The 16,387-nt window shown below is 40.0% G+C and overlaps 1 long non-coding RNA gene across 5 annotated transcripts in view; it reads left to right on the plus strand.

Annotated features, from left to right (window-relative positions):
- The window catches only part of LOC134375002 (uncharacterized), a 131,274-nt gene that overhangs the window by 22,477 nt on the left and 92,410 nt on the right, over window positions 1-16,387 (plus strand). For 4 of the 5 annotated variants that reach the window (XR_010023377.1, XR_010023381.1, XR_010023378.1 and 1 more), the window contains exons 2-3: window positions 1,189-1,305; window positions 12,015-12,117. This is a non-coding gene — a long non-coding RNA (uncharacterized LOC134375002). Of the gene's footprint in view, window positions 1-1,188; window positions 1,306-12,014; window positions 12,118-14,339; window positions 15,879-16,387 lie in introns of those variants that run through there. The other variant, XR_010023379.1, reaches the window with a different exon arrangement.

Raw genomic sequence — 16,387 nt, forward strand, 5'->3', positions numbered from 1 at the left:
TCACAGAGAAAGTACATGCTTTCTTCACTCTACATTGTGCCTGAACTCCTGTAAAATTCAGTGCTTGTTAAAACTGTTTGAAAACACTTTGCATGTGTAATCGAGTTGGGTTCTAGGTTAAGATAATTACAAACAAGTGTTTCAGATAATTATAAATAACATGAATATCTGGTGGGACGTTCAAAAGTTGTGAGGGATGCTGTAAATCTTTTATTGTGGGGAATTTTCCTGTACATTGCAGTCATCTACCACCATGGTCCTACCCACCAAATGCAAGTGGTACTCCCCAAATCATTGTGACAATAAAAAAAAAAGTATCACAGTTAACACCATGTCCCCTAGTGCTGGAGCTGCCCTCATGGAGAAGTGCTGTCACAGCTGAAATACAATCAGGGACCCACTGCATCATCCCCACCCCCGGCAATGCCATCGCTCAGCCAGGCAACCATGAGGAAAGTCAGAGGACCTTCCTGATGAGAGCTATACCAAAAACGCCTCTTAATTTAAAGAATTGACTCATCTCCTCTGAATTCCTCTCTTCCAAATTTAATACCTCAACAAGGTGAGAGACAAAGGAGGGCCCTCACTGGAAGTACCTGCCTGTCCACCCCCAGTCTATTTGAACTGGAGTTTGCTTCTGCTTTTTTCAGGAGTTCTTACGATAAGACCTATGGTGTAGGGTAAGGTGGGGGTGGGGAAGATACAGACAGAAAATGGCACAGTTAAATGACCAAAGGGGACAGGCTGGTCACAAAACAAGTAAGGTGGTCTGGAAGGTGGTAAACTATGAGCACTTGCCATGACTCAAGGAGGCAGCTGCCTCTCAGAACCAGCCCAGCGTCACCAGATCTTCTGATTTATTTTCAAGAGAAACTGGAAATGTAGATGTTTCTTGTGCAATCTTTCAGTTCTTAAATACATGTGTGTATGTGTGTCTGTGCGTGTGTGCGTGTATGTGTAGGTGGATAGATAGAGACATGCATACATCATACATACACACTGCCCCTTATGGTTAGACCCATGAATGAGAGAGACTACATCTTAGGTACAGCTGTGAGGTGGGTGTCATCACCTGCACTGCAGAGATGTGGGAAGGGGGCTTGGAGAAGTGAAGCGATTTGCCTAGAGTCACACAGTGAGAAGCAGGACTGGGATTTCAACCAGGCCTGTTCTCCTTCCTGACACCAGGTGCTGCCCAGTGTGTGAAGAGACCACAGGATGTTGTTCCTTTCATCTTTAATGACTCAAAGACAAGATATAAGCAACAGGAGCAAGTTTTGCTGAAAACTACATTTATACATTTGTGTAAGTGAAATCAGTTTTCTTGATCTATGTCCCGGTCAGAGCCTGGAGCTCTCTGGAGAAGAAGGAGTGAGTTTGGATGGTGTTTGCAGTGAGCCGGGTGACCCACATGCTGTGTTATCTGCCATCCCTCAAAGCTGATGATGGGAATGACCGCAGCCCCGGGGGTTGCTTGTGAAAAACGTTAAAAGCTTTAATTGAAAAGATCTCCAACACAGGCCACAAGTAACTTTCTCATTGTGAATTCCTGCCTTGCCCTCAAATGCCCCGGGGCCTGCCAAACGCCAGGGCCAGGTTACTCTGATGTACTTAAGCCATAAGCCTCTGGCAGGCCTTTGATGATGCTGGGCCTGTGTAACCCCCAAGGGGGAGGGACACACTGCAAGGAATGTCATCTGTCACGGTCTGCAAATTAAAACAGCCTCATGGAAAGTGGGAAAGTTTAATGCTTAAATGTCCTGATTGAAATGATTAAAAAGATGAACTTGACCTCCTGAAAGGCCATTTGTTGTAACAAGGTAGTAGCATTCCACCAGAAGCTTTTCATGAGCTCCATGAAAATCCTTCACCAGTTTCTTTTCCTTTGTCTGTCTGTCTGTCTGTCTGTCTATCTGTTCATTCATTCATTCATGGCCCCAACTCAGTTCAAGGTGTGATCCAGGCTGATATTCCATTCAAATCGGTGAACATTTCTTCTTCTAGAGAGCATCTACTACTGGGAGGTGTCCATAGGGTCTCCCAGACTGCCAAAGGGGGTCATAGAGAAAAAGTGGCTAAGAATTCCTGAGTTAGAGCTCTCATCTAGAAGCTTTTCAAATGAACAAACATCCTGCCCCTTTAAAAATGTTATTACATCCTTAATAATGCTCATTAACTCATGTTGCTTTGTGTTGCTTCTCCCCCACGGATTTGTCACCCTACTTCCCCTGGGTGACAGAGATGCAAAGGATTACTCAAAGCCCATCTCTACTGAGCAGCGAGAAGCCCTGAAGTGTTTAACTTCCCTGGGACCCTCCAGCAAGAGGCATCCCTTCCTCGAGAAATTAACCCCAAAGTGGAGTTCTTCCTGCATTTTTTTCCAGACCAGGAAGTTACAGGAAGAGAACATAGGTGGGATTACAGTTTAACAATATAGGCTGGTAACTTTCAGTGAAACAAGCCAGATGACATTCCAGTAAGGCAATTAACAAAAGCTTGATCTTAGCAAACATTCCTTCTTACAGCAATTTCTCAGGATCTTTACGTAACCATCAGTAACTAGTCTGTCCTTGAGCCAGCAACCTTGCTGTGCCACAATTCTTTATCTTGCACCAAAGACTTATAATAGCCTGAGGAAAATTTCCAGTCCTCCGCAAGGTCAATATTTGAAACTGCAAGACTTTGGAAAACCAGGCCCTGTGAAGTACATATGCTTTTTAGTATGTTCCACAACTCAAAATAGGGAGAAGAAAGATAAAAACAAAACAAAACAAAAGGTCTTAAGGATTCCACTTTTTGAGAAAATGTGTGTTTTTTTTCAGGGTAAGCCACAGGAAAAGGCACAAGTGTCAATGAAATGTTCAGTTAGGCAAGAACTGGCCCCCAAATTCACTATACATTCTGTTGTTCTTACAGAGTCTGGCACAAAATGATCATTCAGTTCCCCTAATCTCTCTGTGGATAAGATTTCTTTTGTTGGTAGATAAGACTGGTAAAACAATTATTATCTGTATTTGGAATAATATATAAATAGTTTAACGATTACCCACCAATATATACTTTGAACTTAAAATTCAAAGCAATTTAGGACCATTCTCTCTAAGTACATTGCAAATCATATACCATTATGTGGAGCCTCAGTACACTTAGGAAGGGAGGCAGAGAATACAAATGTGGAAATGAAATGCAGGGCAGCACAAACTGTGTAAATGAAATCTAGGCTGATTCTGGGAACATAATTTCATGAATAAAGATGATCCAGCATCTCTGAACTATGCATTTTAAGATTAATATTTCTCAATAGTACTTGTCAAAGTGAGTGGCAGTAGAATCCATAATAAGTACTTTATTGAATTATATTTAGTTTAAATATAAATGTAAAAAGGCACCATGAATTCTCATGTCAAATTATGTCACCTAAAAGTTAATTAGTTGTATCGTGATTCAAAAAAAGAATTCTTTTTAATTTGGCAAAATACAGGTTTGTGTTTCTAACAATTCAATCAAAGACATTATTATTTTTTTAATTAATAAAATTTATTTCTTAGAACAGTTTTAGGCTCACAGCAAAACTGAGCAGAAAGCATAGAGTCTCCATATACTCTATGTCCTGACACATGCATAATCTCTCCCACTACCAACATTCTACAACCACAGTGATATATTTGTTACAATGAATGAACGTATGTTGACACATCACTATCACCCAAAGTCCATAGATTACATTAGGGTTCACTGTTGGTGTTGTACATTCTATGGGTTTTGACAAATGTAAATGACATTCATCAGTATCCATCATTGTAGTACCATACAGAATAGTTGCACTGCCCTAAAAATCCTCTGGGCTCTGCCTATACATTCCTCCCTAACTCCTGGCAACCACTGATCTTTTAACTCTTTCCATAGTTTTGCCTTTTCCAGAATGTCATATATTTGGAATCATACAGTACATAGCCTTTTAAAACTAGCTTCTTTTGTTCAGTAACATGCATTTAAGATTCCTCCATGTCTTTTCATGGTTTGATAACTCATTTCTTTTTAGTGCTGAATAATATTCCTTCATCAGGATATAACACAGTTTATATTCATTTACCCTCTGAAGAACGCCTTGATTGCTTCTAATTTTTGGCAGTTATTAATAAAACTGCTATAAATATTCACGTACAGTTTTTGTGTGGAGTTGTGAATTCTTTTTGGTAAACACGAAGGAGTGCAATTGCTGGATAATATGTTAAGAGTGTGTTTAGTTTTGTAAAAAACTGCCAAACTGTCTTCCAATGTGGCTGTACCATTTTGCCTTCCCAACAGCAGTAAATGAGAATTCCTGTTACTCCATATCCTTGTCAGCATTTGCTGTTATCAGTATTCTGGATTTTGGCCACTCTAACGCTCATTGTTTTAATTTGAAACTCCCTAATAAAATAAGATGATGAGCATCTTTTTCTGTGCTTAGTTTCCATATGTATATCTTCTTTGACGAAGTATCTGCTCAGGTTTTTGTCCACTCTTTAATTGGCTTGTTTATTTTCCTATTGCTGAGTTTTAAGGTTCTTTGTATATTTTGAGAGACAGTCCTTTAGCAGATCTTTCTTCTTTTCTAATACAGTATATGTATCCAATGCCATAAATTTCCCACTAAGTACTACTTTCACTGCATTTCACAAGTTTTGATGAGTTGTATTTTCATTTTTATTTAATTCAAAGTATTTTTAAAATTTTCTTGAGATTTCTTCATTGACCCATGTAATATTCAAAAGAATGTTGTTTAATCTCCAAATATTTGGGATTTTACAGATCTTTTTCTGTTATTAATTTCTAGTTTAATTTCATTGTGGTCTGAGAGAAGACATTGTGTGATTTCTAATCTTTTAAAATGTTTGGGATGTGTTTTATGTCCCAGAATATGGTCTATATTGGTGAATGTTCCATGTGAGCTTGAAAAGAATGTGTATTTTTCTGTTCTTAAATGAAGTAGTCTATAGATGCCAATTATATTCATTGATTGATGGTGCTGTTGAGTTCAACTATATCCTTACTGATTTTCTGCCTGCTGGATCTGTCCCCTCCTGGTAGACAGATGTTAAAGTCCCCAACTGCAATGGTGCATTCATCTATTTCTCTTTGCAGATCTCTAAGTTTTTGTCTCAGGTATTTTGATGCTCGGTTGTTAGGCCCATATACATTAAGGATCATTGTCTTCTTCAGTATTGACCCTTTTATCACTCTGTAATGCCCCTTTTTATCCCTGACACCTTTTTTTGCTCTGAAGTCTGCTCTGTCTAAAATTAATGTAGCAACTTTGCTTTCTTTTGATTAGTGTTAGTATAGTGTATCTTTCTTCGTACATTTGCTTCTAATCTATAAGTGTCTTTATATGTAAAGTGAGTTTCTTGTACACAACATTTAGTTGGGTCTTCTTTTTTTCTTTTTTTTTTTTTTTTTTGTGACCGGTAAGGGGATTGCAACCCTTGACTTGGTGTTGTCCACACCGCGCTCATCCAGTGAGCGCACTGGCCACCCCTATATAGGATCCGAACCCACGGCAGGAGTGCCGCTGCGCTCCCAGCACTGCACTCTCCGGAGTGAGCCACGGGGTTGGCCCGGGTCTTATATTTTGATCGACTCTGACAATTTTTGTCTTTTAATTGATGAATTTAGATCATTTACATTTAAAGTGGTTATTATATTGTTCAATTCATATCTACCAAACTTTTACTGTTTTCCAGTCACTGCCTTTGTTATTGGCTCCTATTTTTTGTCTTCCACTCTTTTTCTACCTTTTGTGGTTTTAATTGAGCATTTTATATAATTTTATTTTATTTCCCTTCTTAGCATATAAATTATATGTTTTAAATGCTTTTTTTAGTTATTGCTCTAGAGTTTGAACTACATACATTTATAATTAATCCAAGTCCACTTTCAAATAACACTAAACCAATTCATGAGTAGTGTGAGTACCTTATAATAACAAAATATTCGTAATTCTTCCCTGCTGTCCCTTGTATCACTGTTGTCATTCATTTCACCTATACATAAGCATATATATGCATATATAATTAAATGCATTGTTTCTATTATTATTTTGAACTGTCATCTGTTAGGTCAAATAAGAAAAATGAAAGTTTTTATTCAACCTTCACTTTTTCTCTGATGGTCTTCCTTTCTTTATGTAGATTTGAGTTTCTGACTTAAATCATTCTCCTTCTCTCTGAAGAACTTCTAGCATTTCTTGGAGGGCATGTCTACTGGCAACAAATTTCTTTAATTTTTGTTTGTCTGAGAAAGTCCTTATTTCTCCTTTGATTTTGAAGGATAATTTCACACAGTACAGAAATCTAGTTGGTGGGTTTTTTTCTCTTAACACTTTAAATATTTTACTTCACTCTCTTTTTTTCTTGCATGGTTTCTGAAGAGAAGTTGGCTATAACTCTTACTTTTACTCCTCTGTAAGTAAGGTATATTTTTCTTCTGATTTCCTTCAAGATTTTATCTTTATCTTTAATCTTCCATAGTTTGTATATGATATGAATAAGTATAGTTTTGGGGGGACATTTATTCTACTTGGTGTTCTCTCAGCTTCCTGGATTTGTGGTTTGGTGTCTGGCATTAATTTGAGCATATTCTCAATAATTATTGTTTCAAATCTTTCTTCTGTTTCTTTCTCTCTTTTTGTCTCCTTCTAGTATTCCCATTTCTCATAAGTTACACCATTTTTGTTGTCCCACGGTTCTTAAATATTCTGTTCTGTTTTTTTCAGTCTTCCTTCTCTTTGATTTTTAGTTTTGGAAGTTTCTATTGAAATATCATCAAACTCAGAGATTCTTTCCCCCAGTCTATTAAAGGCATTCTTCATTTTTGTTATAGTGTTTTTGATTTATAGCATTTTTTTTTTTTAGTTCTTTAGAATTCCATCTTTCTGCTCACATTATCCATCTGTTCTTGGATGTTGTTTACTTTTTCCATTAGAACACTTAGTATATTAATCCTTGCTGTTTTAAATTCCTAGTCTGATAATTCTAACATTCTGCCATATCTAATTCTGGTTCTGATGCTTGCTTTATCTCTTCAAACTGTTTTTTGCATTTTATTATGTCTTTTATGCATTTTATTTGTAATTTTTTGTTGAGAGGTGGACATGATGTACTGGGTAAAATAAACTGCTGTGAATTAGCTTCTAGTAATGCGGTGGTAAGATGTGGGGGAGGGGCAGTGTTCCATAGTCCTATGATTAGGACTCAGTCTTTTGATGAGCCTGTTACTCTGGACTGTGAACCTCCCCAGTTCTTCACAGTTCTTCCCTCTTTCTGAGGGACAAATGGCTGGAGAAGGCTGGAGTGGGTATTTTCCTTCTTACACATGGAAAGCTAGAAGAAGCTGGAGTTGGGTGTTCCCTTCCCCAGGTAGGTTAGGCTCTGATAAAACTGCAGCTGGTTAGGCTACGGTAAAGTAGCAGGCCAACAGAATGATCTGGGATAGCTCAAAAACATTACTTTATCCTCCTTCTGCTGGAAGCATGAGGGATTTTTTTCTCTGATATTCATTGTGAGAACTTGGTGGAGCTCCTAGAGGCAAAACTCACAGGGGGAAGCAGGGCGGGACGTGCATGACTGGGTCCCCTTGGAGTTTTTATGTCTCAGACTTGTCCACATTGAGGTGCCAGAAATTTGTCAGTGATACTTTTTCTCCCTTAGCACTGGTTCCTATAGAGGTTTCTGCTCATGGGTTTATGCTCTGGTAAGTTGTGATTTTCTGTATCCACTTCTCTGTCTCTCCAATTTTGGAGGCAAAAGTTTGCTCTGTGACCTCACTTCTGTAACAGATCTAAGAAGAGTTGTTAATTTTTCAGTTTGTTTATCTTTGTACTTGTTGTTAGGATACAGTGACAACTTCTTAGCTACTCACATACCACACCGGAAACCAGAAATCTTCAAAAACATTCTTTTTGAAAGTTCTGGAAAACTAAAGTACTGTGGTCAAAAGTTTTATTGGTTGTGTTGCTCAGCCTCTTCATCTCTAATTGAAATCACTATGGATGAACCCATTTTTGGGGGTGGTTATTCTTTCTTTGTCTGAACCTTCTCTCTGGCACTCACTGGATATTATTTATCAGGCAATGCAAGAAAATACACTTTTTGCTCTGGTTTCTTGAATCAAGAATCTACTTAGCTATTGTAACAAATCATTTTACAAGTAAAAATGGAAAGGAACCAGCAAGTTGTAGTTTTATATTTTCGGTTATTATTTCCTCTTCTGTCTACTTCAAATCTAGGTCCATCAGCCCAAAATATGAAATCACACCAAAGACAATGCCAGCAATATTATCCTCTGTTCCTACTCTCTAAATAAAGTCCCCCTTCTTAGAAAATAAAAATCTAATCTGCTGAAAATTAAATGATGGGTTTTGTACCACGGTGGAGGTGCCAAGGGGTCAGGAGCACGTTAATGAGGTCACCCTCGCTGTGATGACGGGTTTATTGCCTGTCCTTCCTGTGATAAGTTCATTTCCTGCCTTCAAAGAGCTTGCACAACTGTCAGTCGTTGAGCAGACTGTCCTCATCAAGCCCGTATCTTCTCACCCTCCCCTCTCCGCCTCCACCACCGGACAGTTCTGAAGAGGCTCCGATTTCCAGCATTTTTCTACCTGAAGGTAGGCTTGGAGCAACTCAGCACCTTAGAGTCAGGCCAGAAGTGCCAAAGAATTAACACCCCCCAGAGCAGCTCACAACCAGTGAGGACAACAGTTCCTCGCTCTTCAGTAGGACACTTCTGAGCATGTTCCATCCAGACTCTCAGAGCATCCCCAGCAGGCTGAGGCACAGTTGCTCGCAGCAGTAACCTGCTCATTAAAGTACTCTCTTTGGCCATTCTCCCTTCCTGATCTCACTTCTTGCTCCCTCACAGTGTTTCCTCAGGTCTTCTCTCCTGAATAATTTCTTATACTCAAATCTTTTACTCAAGGTGTGCTTTTGGGAGCATCGTAGAGACTGAAACATAATCAGAGAGGCATGGACAAAGAGCTATGGGAATGCAGAGGAGGGATGAATCCCAGCTGGGAGAAGACTTAGCACTGTGTGAATTCAGTCTGGGTGGGGGCAGTGGGTGCGTGTGTGGGAAGAGATGCTCCAGGCAGAGGAAAGAAAGGCATAGAGGTGCTGAAGAACTCAGAGTGCTCAAAGAACTTAGGCAATTGGGTCTGGCAAGAATGTGGGTAGAGGGGCATCTCGGACTCTTCTGGAAAGTACTCTAGAGCCCCTCACATCCCAGCAAAGAGGCAGATCTCTTCTGCCCCCTTCACCCTAAATTTCAGCTCAAGCTATTCACCCTTCTTATATTGATACTTTGAAATATCCAGTCATTTTCCTTTTGGTAGGAAAATCCAAATATAAAAAAGGTCATGACTACAGGTAATCTGTAAAAGCAGCCATATGGTAACCATTGACCAACCTGCTGTCTTTTTCAAGCATGGCTATTTTTATCTGCCTCTAGATTTTAATTCACATTTTCTGAGTTCCCATGACATGCTGTGCAGTATTTTGCTATTTCTAAGAGCTCCCAGTCTGAACACAGTGTCCATGCCTCAATCCAGACAGGGAAATTTCCTGCTTTCTGTTAGACACTAATCTTTAACTTAAAAAAAAAAAAAAAAAGAATAGTGTGTCATGGAGTCAAAGAAAATGACCCAAGCTAAGTACTTTGGAGCCCATTCTATTAGTTCCTATGCAAATGCAATGCATATGTACAGTCTTCTCACTCTCCCACCCCTTGTCCTGGAAATGGTTTCTCTCTAATGAACTGTTCTGACAAGTCAGTCTATCTCCAGTGCTGACTCAATTATAGCCTCTCGCCATGATCAACAACTGCTAAATTGGTTGTAAACCCAGAGTGGGAGCTGAAAACCAAAAAATAGAGGTGTGGTAGGAGGACAGGAGCAGAGTAATTTGGCCATTTTCCCAGCAGAGGAAAGATGGCTTAGGAAAGACAAAATGAATGCCTCTGGAACAGGTATACAATATTGGAAAATAACAGAGGAGCTAAAGAAGTTATTAAAGCTTGCAAGAGAATTTGGGGAGAGAACACTACTCATTTCAGCTCCACGTGAGCCAGTTTGCATTATTGTGTTTTGCTCTATACTTAGCCTTGGAGAAAGCCGCAAATTACAATGGTTAAATAAGGCTTTTGAAAATGGAAAATGGCAACATTGCGAGTACAGAACACTACTGGGGTAGAGCGCCCTCCCAAGTGTCCCCACACGGGGATGGCTACAGTGAATTTCCCAAATCTCTCTCTGCCTCTCCCACCCCAGGAATTTCAGCCATGTCCTTCATGAATTCCCATTACTATAATACTGTACGTGTAATAAATACAGCTTTGCTTTGTTTTTAAATTGGGAGACTTGACCAAAGGCTGGGATAGAAAGAAAGCTGCTGGGGTCCTTGGAGGCTGATTATTTTGGGAAGAGACTAATTTAAGATATACTTGGACCCAGAAGAGAATAATGATAATAACATTTATCAAGCTCATTGTATGTCCAAGGCACTGCTCTATAGATATATTACCTACATTAGTATTAACTAATTTATTCTTACAATAACTGTATAAGATAGTGCTGTTTCTAATTATTTTATAGATGAATAGATTGGGGTACAGAAAGGCTAAGTGCTAAGTAACTTGGCCAAGGTTACATGGCTGGTAATCAGAAGAACCAGGATTCAGCCTGGCTACAGAGTCTGTGTTCTTAATGACTGCACTGTAGTGCCTCAGAGACTGTGCTGCAGACTGAATGCTCATGTCCCCCAAATTCATATATGGAAGTCTAATTTCCAGTGTGATGGTATTTGAAGGGGCCGTTAGGAGATAATTAGAGTTAGGTGAGGCCATGAGGGCAGAGCCCTCATGATGGGTTTAGTGTCCTTATAAGAATAGGAAGAAATCAGAGCCCTGTCTCTGCCATGTGGGGACACAGCAGCCATGTGAAGATGACCGTCTGTAAACCAGAAAGAGAGTCCTCACCAGGGACTGAATCTGCCGGCACCTTGATCTTGGACTTCCAGTCTCCAGAACCATGAGAAGTAAATATCTGTTGTATAAGCCACAAAGTCTTTGGTACTTTGTGATAGCCCAAGGATGCTGAGACAGACCACCAAGTTGTTATAGCCAAACCGTTACCCAGAAAGTCAGAGAATTATAGGTGGAAGAGTTTCAGCTCAGACCCAGGGACTGACTACTGGTGCTTTTCTGTCAGGACATTGCTTCCTGCAGGACGGGGCTGAGTCACAGAGTGTACCCAGTGGTGGTGTAGAGTAGATCCAAGACCAGGACTCAGTCATCCGTAGGAAGCAGGGTGCACTGCAGCGTGGTGACTTCCTGATTATCAGTGGGCCAGCCTATTCAGGTGATGAGCTCCTGAGTGAAGCAGCTGTTATGAGCTAAATACACAACAACCTGAATCTGGACAGGGGTGTTGATTGAGAAGAAGGGAGGCCAGCGGTACTAAGAGAAACCTCTCCCCCTCCCATTCCCTGCGTGATGGTGCAAATCAAAATCTGTGAAAATAAGAAGAGGCTTCTATTTGAGGTGCCCTAGCCTATTTTCTATTTTTTGTAAGAGCCCCAGTCCCACATATTTAGCTTTAGCTTTTAACTGCCCACATATTTAATGGCACAAATGTCGCACAATTTACTCAGCTCTTCCTCAGTTGAAAGAAATTCACTTCGTTACCAAAAAAATTTTTTTGCTGCCAGTGAACAAGGCTATGATAATATCCCTATGCATATGTGCCTTTATGTGTGGGTAATTTTACTTCCAGGTAATAGATTCCAAGAAGTGGGGTTTTTAGGAGGAAGAACATTTTTAGTTTGAATGGTGTTTTCAGGTTTGTTTTCTAAATAGGCTCTAACAAATCACTCTGAATGGTTCCTGTAGGGCATATTTGCCTTTCTTTTTAAAACACCCTAAGTTTAGGCCATTTTTCCCAAGGAGAAGCCAGAAACTCATTTTCCTAACATCTCTTGCAGCTCCAGTGTGGACATGTGACCTAGGCCCTGCTATCCAGACACCACAAAACTTCACCCTAATGAGGCAGAAACACAGGCCCCGCACAGAATCCAATCTGCTGAGGTAAGCTTCTAGAACAGCAGTGGCAGTCATGCCTCCTTATGGAAACTTTGCTGCTCTAAAGCAGAACGATCTTTTCAACCTCCCAGTAGCAGGAATTGATTGATTTCTCTTAAATGCATTTACTTCTGTTTATCCCATTGCCTCTACCCCAGATGAGGTCGCCATGACTTCTTGCTGGAACAGCAGCAACAAACTTCTAACTGGTTGCCCAGGCCCTGGAGTAATTAGAATCCATTTCCCACTGTGCAGCCTGAATGATATTTCTAAAATTCAAATCTGATGATGTTACCCCCTTGCTTTTAAAACCTTTCCTTTTTTCTCTCTTCCACCAGGCTAGTCCCTCCTCCTGATTCTGGCCCACAAAACCCTCCAAGACCTGACCTCTGATCCCTCCGCAGGCACACCTCTTTTCTCCCTTCACATTCTACTCTCTAGTCACACAGCACCGTTTTCAGTTCCTCAGTTGTCCCATGCTCTTTCTCACCTCTGGGCTTTTGCAAACACTGTACCCTCTACTTTCTTCCCTTCTCCTTTGCTTGCCTAACTTCTTTTTCCAGGTTGTCAGCTTAGATGTTGCTTCTCAGACTGTATGGTACCAGATGAGGTGTCTCTTTGCCAGGTTAGCAGAGCACCCCTGGTTCTACTTGCCTCTGTTTCCCACTAAGCTACTTGAAGGCAGGGATGATGCCTGTTTTGTTCCCTGCTGCATACTCAGTGTCTAGCACATGGCCTGGCACATAGTAGATAATAAACGAAAGTTTAATGCATTAAAAAATAAGACAGATACTACTGTTATCCATTTACTCATGGGGAAATTGAAGTTTATAGAGTCTATTTTTCATAAAGCTATGAGGTTAGTTAACAGTGAACCTGGGACTAGAACACAGATATTCTGACTTCTGATATATTTTCAACTATCACTCATTGCCACCTTCAAAAGCAATTTAATACTCTCCTAGGCTTAATAAACACCATTATGATGTGCAAACACTCTGCAAAGAAGGTTTCTTAACCTTGGCACTGTTGACATTTGGGGCCAGGTAATTCTTTGCTGTGAGGGGCTGCCCCATGTATTGGAAGATGTTTAGTAGATTCCTGACCCCACCCACTAGATGCTAGTAGGATCTCCCTCCTTCCAGTTGTCTCCAGATGTTGCAAAACGTCCCCTGGGGGAAAAAAGAGCTTCCCAGTGCTCTAAGGATACTAGGCACCACTTGCTAAATCTCTACAGATTTGGGTTAAGAAGATGGTAGACAAGAGCAGACATGTCTAAATATTGACCTTGCATCTTATAAGCCACAGGTCTTAACCTCACTGAGCCTCAGTTTTTTCATCTGCAAACAGGGATATTACTGCTCAAAACTGTAGGGAGGATTAGAGAGAATGTGTATAAAGGACTCAATAATTTACAGTAATTTAACTAAACCACTGCTTTCTTTTGGCCACTGGCTAGTGGATTAACTTATCAAAGCATGTATAAGGAGAAACATGACTAAACAAAGGGCTAAAGATTCAGGGGGGAACGGGATGGTTTTGATGAAGGCTTTTGCATTCTGGGAGGCAAAAAAGCCCCACATTTCAGGATCAAAAACAATGATATCATTTGAACTGACAAGCTTATGGGCATGCTGTCTCTTATTTATCCTCTCCTCATTTCATGGTTTTATGGAGAAAAGAAAAAAGAAAAGTTACGCTTAAGGATCATTTGCCATTTTTTAGTATAATTACACACCCAAAATTGGCGGGTGGTGTGTGTTTCAAGATCTCTCATAATTGGAAGCAGGTAAATTAGTAATAGTTCACTCTCCCTCTTCTCTCCAAATTAGAAATGAATACTAAGTTTCATTTAGTATTTGACATACTGTATTTGTTTACAAGATTCCTTCAATTTTCAATAATAAGTCTAAAAAATATTTTTATGCTAAGCACCTACTATCTTTGCTGACTTCCTACTTTGACATAATGATGCTGCTTCAGAAAAGGCTTCCATGGAAATTTTACAAGGTATCTTAGCCTGAAGGTTTGAAGGATTAGACTAAAGGGATAAGGGCATCCCCCGGCCAGCAGAGCTCATCAGCACTCAATCCTCTAGCTCCACAGAGTTTCTCCTCCCTCTCTTTCCTTCTTTCCTTTTCCTCCTTCCCTTTCTCCTTTCCTCCTCCTCTCTTTTCTCTAATCATAGTGAGATGTTCCAACATGCATTTTTTTTTTTTTTGCCACAGAGCTATATCCTCTTACTTAGGTCTAAAGATGACTACCTCCTGAATGTCAACTTGAAGCTCTAGGGAAATAATATCAACCAAAAGACATGCATTAAAATGTCCATTTTAATAATAGCCCAAACCTGGAAACATCCCAAGTGTCCATTCACAGTGGAATGGATGAATTGTGGTAAATTCACACAGCAGAATTCTGCAAAGCAATGAGAGCAAGAAAACAGCAATGTTACACAGCAACACGGATGAATGTACTGTTAACTAAAGAAGGAAGACTCTTCAATGGAATTAAAAACCAGCAAAACTAATCTCTGCTGTTAGAAGTCAGCATGGTGGGAACCCTTGTGTCAGAGGTTGTGACAAGGAGGGTGTATGGGTGCTGGTCATGTTGTTTCTTGCTGTGGGTGCTGGTTACAAAAGAGTGTTCACTTTATGAAAATTCACCAATCTCTTAATTTATGACTTGTGCATTTTTCCATATGTAGGTTATATTTCAATCAAAAAACCCCAAAACAAACAGAAACAGAAACAGAAAGTAAAAATAAACAAAAAAACCCCAAAACAAAAACAAACAAAAAAACCAAACCACAACAAGTTCTGAACACTCTAATTTCTTTGTAAATCCTCTTTTACTTTAGGCCTCTCTCTCATAAGAGAATATAGCCCTATAATGACACTGATCTAAGCTTTAGACACGCTTTTCAGAAACTAGAAGAAGAGCTAAAAGATTTGAGTTCTAGGCACCACTTAATTGTCCTATTGGTTTCTATGAACTATACCTATTAAGCACAGAATATTATTGCTTGCAATGGACCATGTGTTGATGTACCCCCCAAATTTATATATTGAAATCCTAACTCCCAAGGTGCTGGTGTTCAGAAATTGGGAGGTAATTAGGTCACGAAGGTGGAGCCTTCATGAATGGGTTACTGCCCTTATAAAAGAGGCCCCAGAGAGATCCTTCACGAAGCCTTCAGCCATGTGAGGTTTCAGTGAGAAGATGGTGGCTCTCACCAGACACCAAATCTGCCTGCATATTGATCTTGGACTTTCCAGCCTCTAGAACTACAAGAAATAAATTTCTGTTTCTTATAAGACACCTACTCCATGGTATTTGTTATAGCAGCCTGAACAGACTAATATATTGTAAGAGACAATAGGGATTATCTACTGAGTCTACTCCAATTCCTTCCTTCTCCATAGCAGGGAAACTGAGGCCTAGACAATTGAAGTGACTTGCTCAGGGCCACATGTTCTTTAGTGATAAAAATGGCATTAAAAAAACCCAACTCAAAATGAAAGTGGCAATGGAAGTTTGCGTCCTAAAAGCTCACACAATTTATCCTTCTATTTAAGAAGGAAAATAATGCTGGGAAGAACAAGGGATGGGTCAATCATTACATAAATACAGAATTTTAATTTATTTACTCAATTTATTCATGAGATAATGGTCTTATTTGATTATTGTGACCCCTGAATAAAATTCCCTTCTAATTGACATTTATAAGATAGTTTCTCCTTAGGACTTAAAAAAAAAAAAGTGTTGGGCCGACCCGTGGCGAGTGCGGCGCTGGGAGCGCGGCAGTGCTCCCACCGTGGGTTCGCATCCTATATAAGGGTGGCCGGTGCGCTCACTGGTGCGGCCGGTCACAAAAAGACAAAAAAAAAAAAAAAAAAGTGTAATAGGAGAGTGTGGGTTATGCTCAATAATAAACAGCCCCCAAATCTCAGTGGCTTAGAACAGCTACTCTCTGGGTCATGGCTGGTCATAATGACACTGGGAAAAGAGAATGTGGTAAAGTACACACTGGCGCTTAAACCTTCTCTCTGGAAGGGACACAAGCCAATTCCACGTACCTCTCTTCGTCAAAGCAAATCCCATGGCCACTCCCAACCTCCTGTGGACAAGGAAGTACAACCCTATGGTGTGTCTGGAATACTCGGGAATAGCCCTAATGACTTTCTCAAAAAGAACTGAATCTGTCCCCCACTGGAGTTCCATATTTCCTCTTGAGTTTTACCACTACTCACTGTGACCGATACTCTTTAAAAGA

The sequence above is a fragment of the Cynocephalus volans genome, chromosome 1 (assembly GCF_027409185.1).
Source record: "Cynocephalus volans isolate mCynVol1 chromosome 1, mCynVol1.pri, whole genome shotgun sequence".
In the NCBI taxonomy this organism is placed as follows: Eukaryota; Metazoa; Chordata; class Mammalia; order Dermoptera; family Cynocephalidae; genus Cynocephalus; species Cynocephalus volans.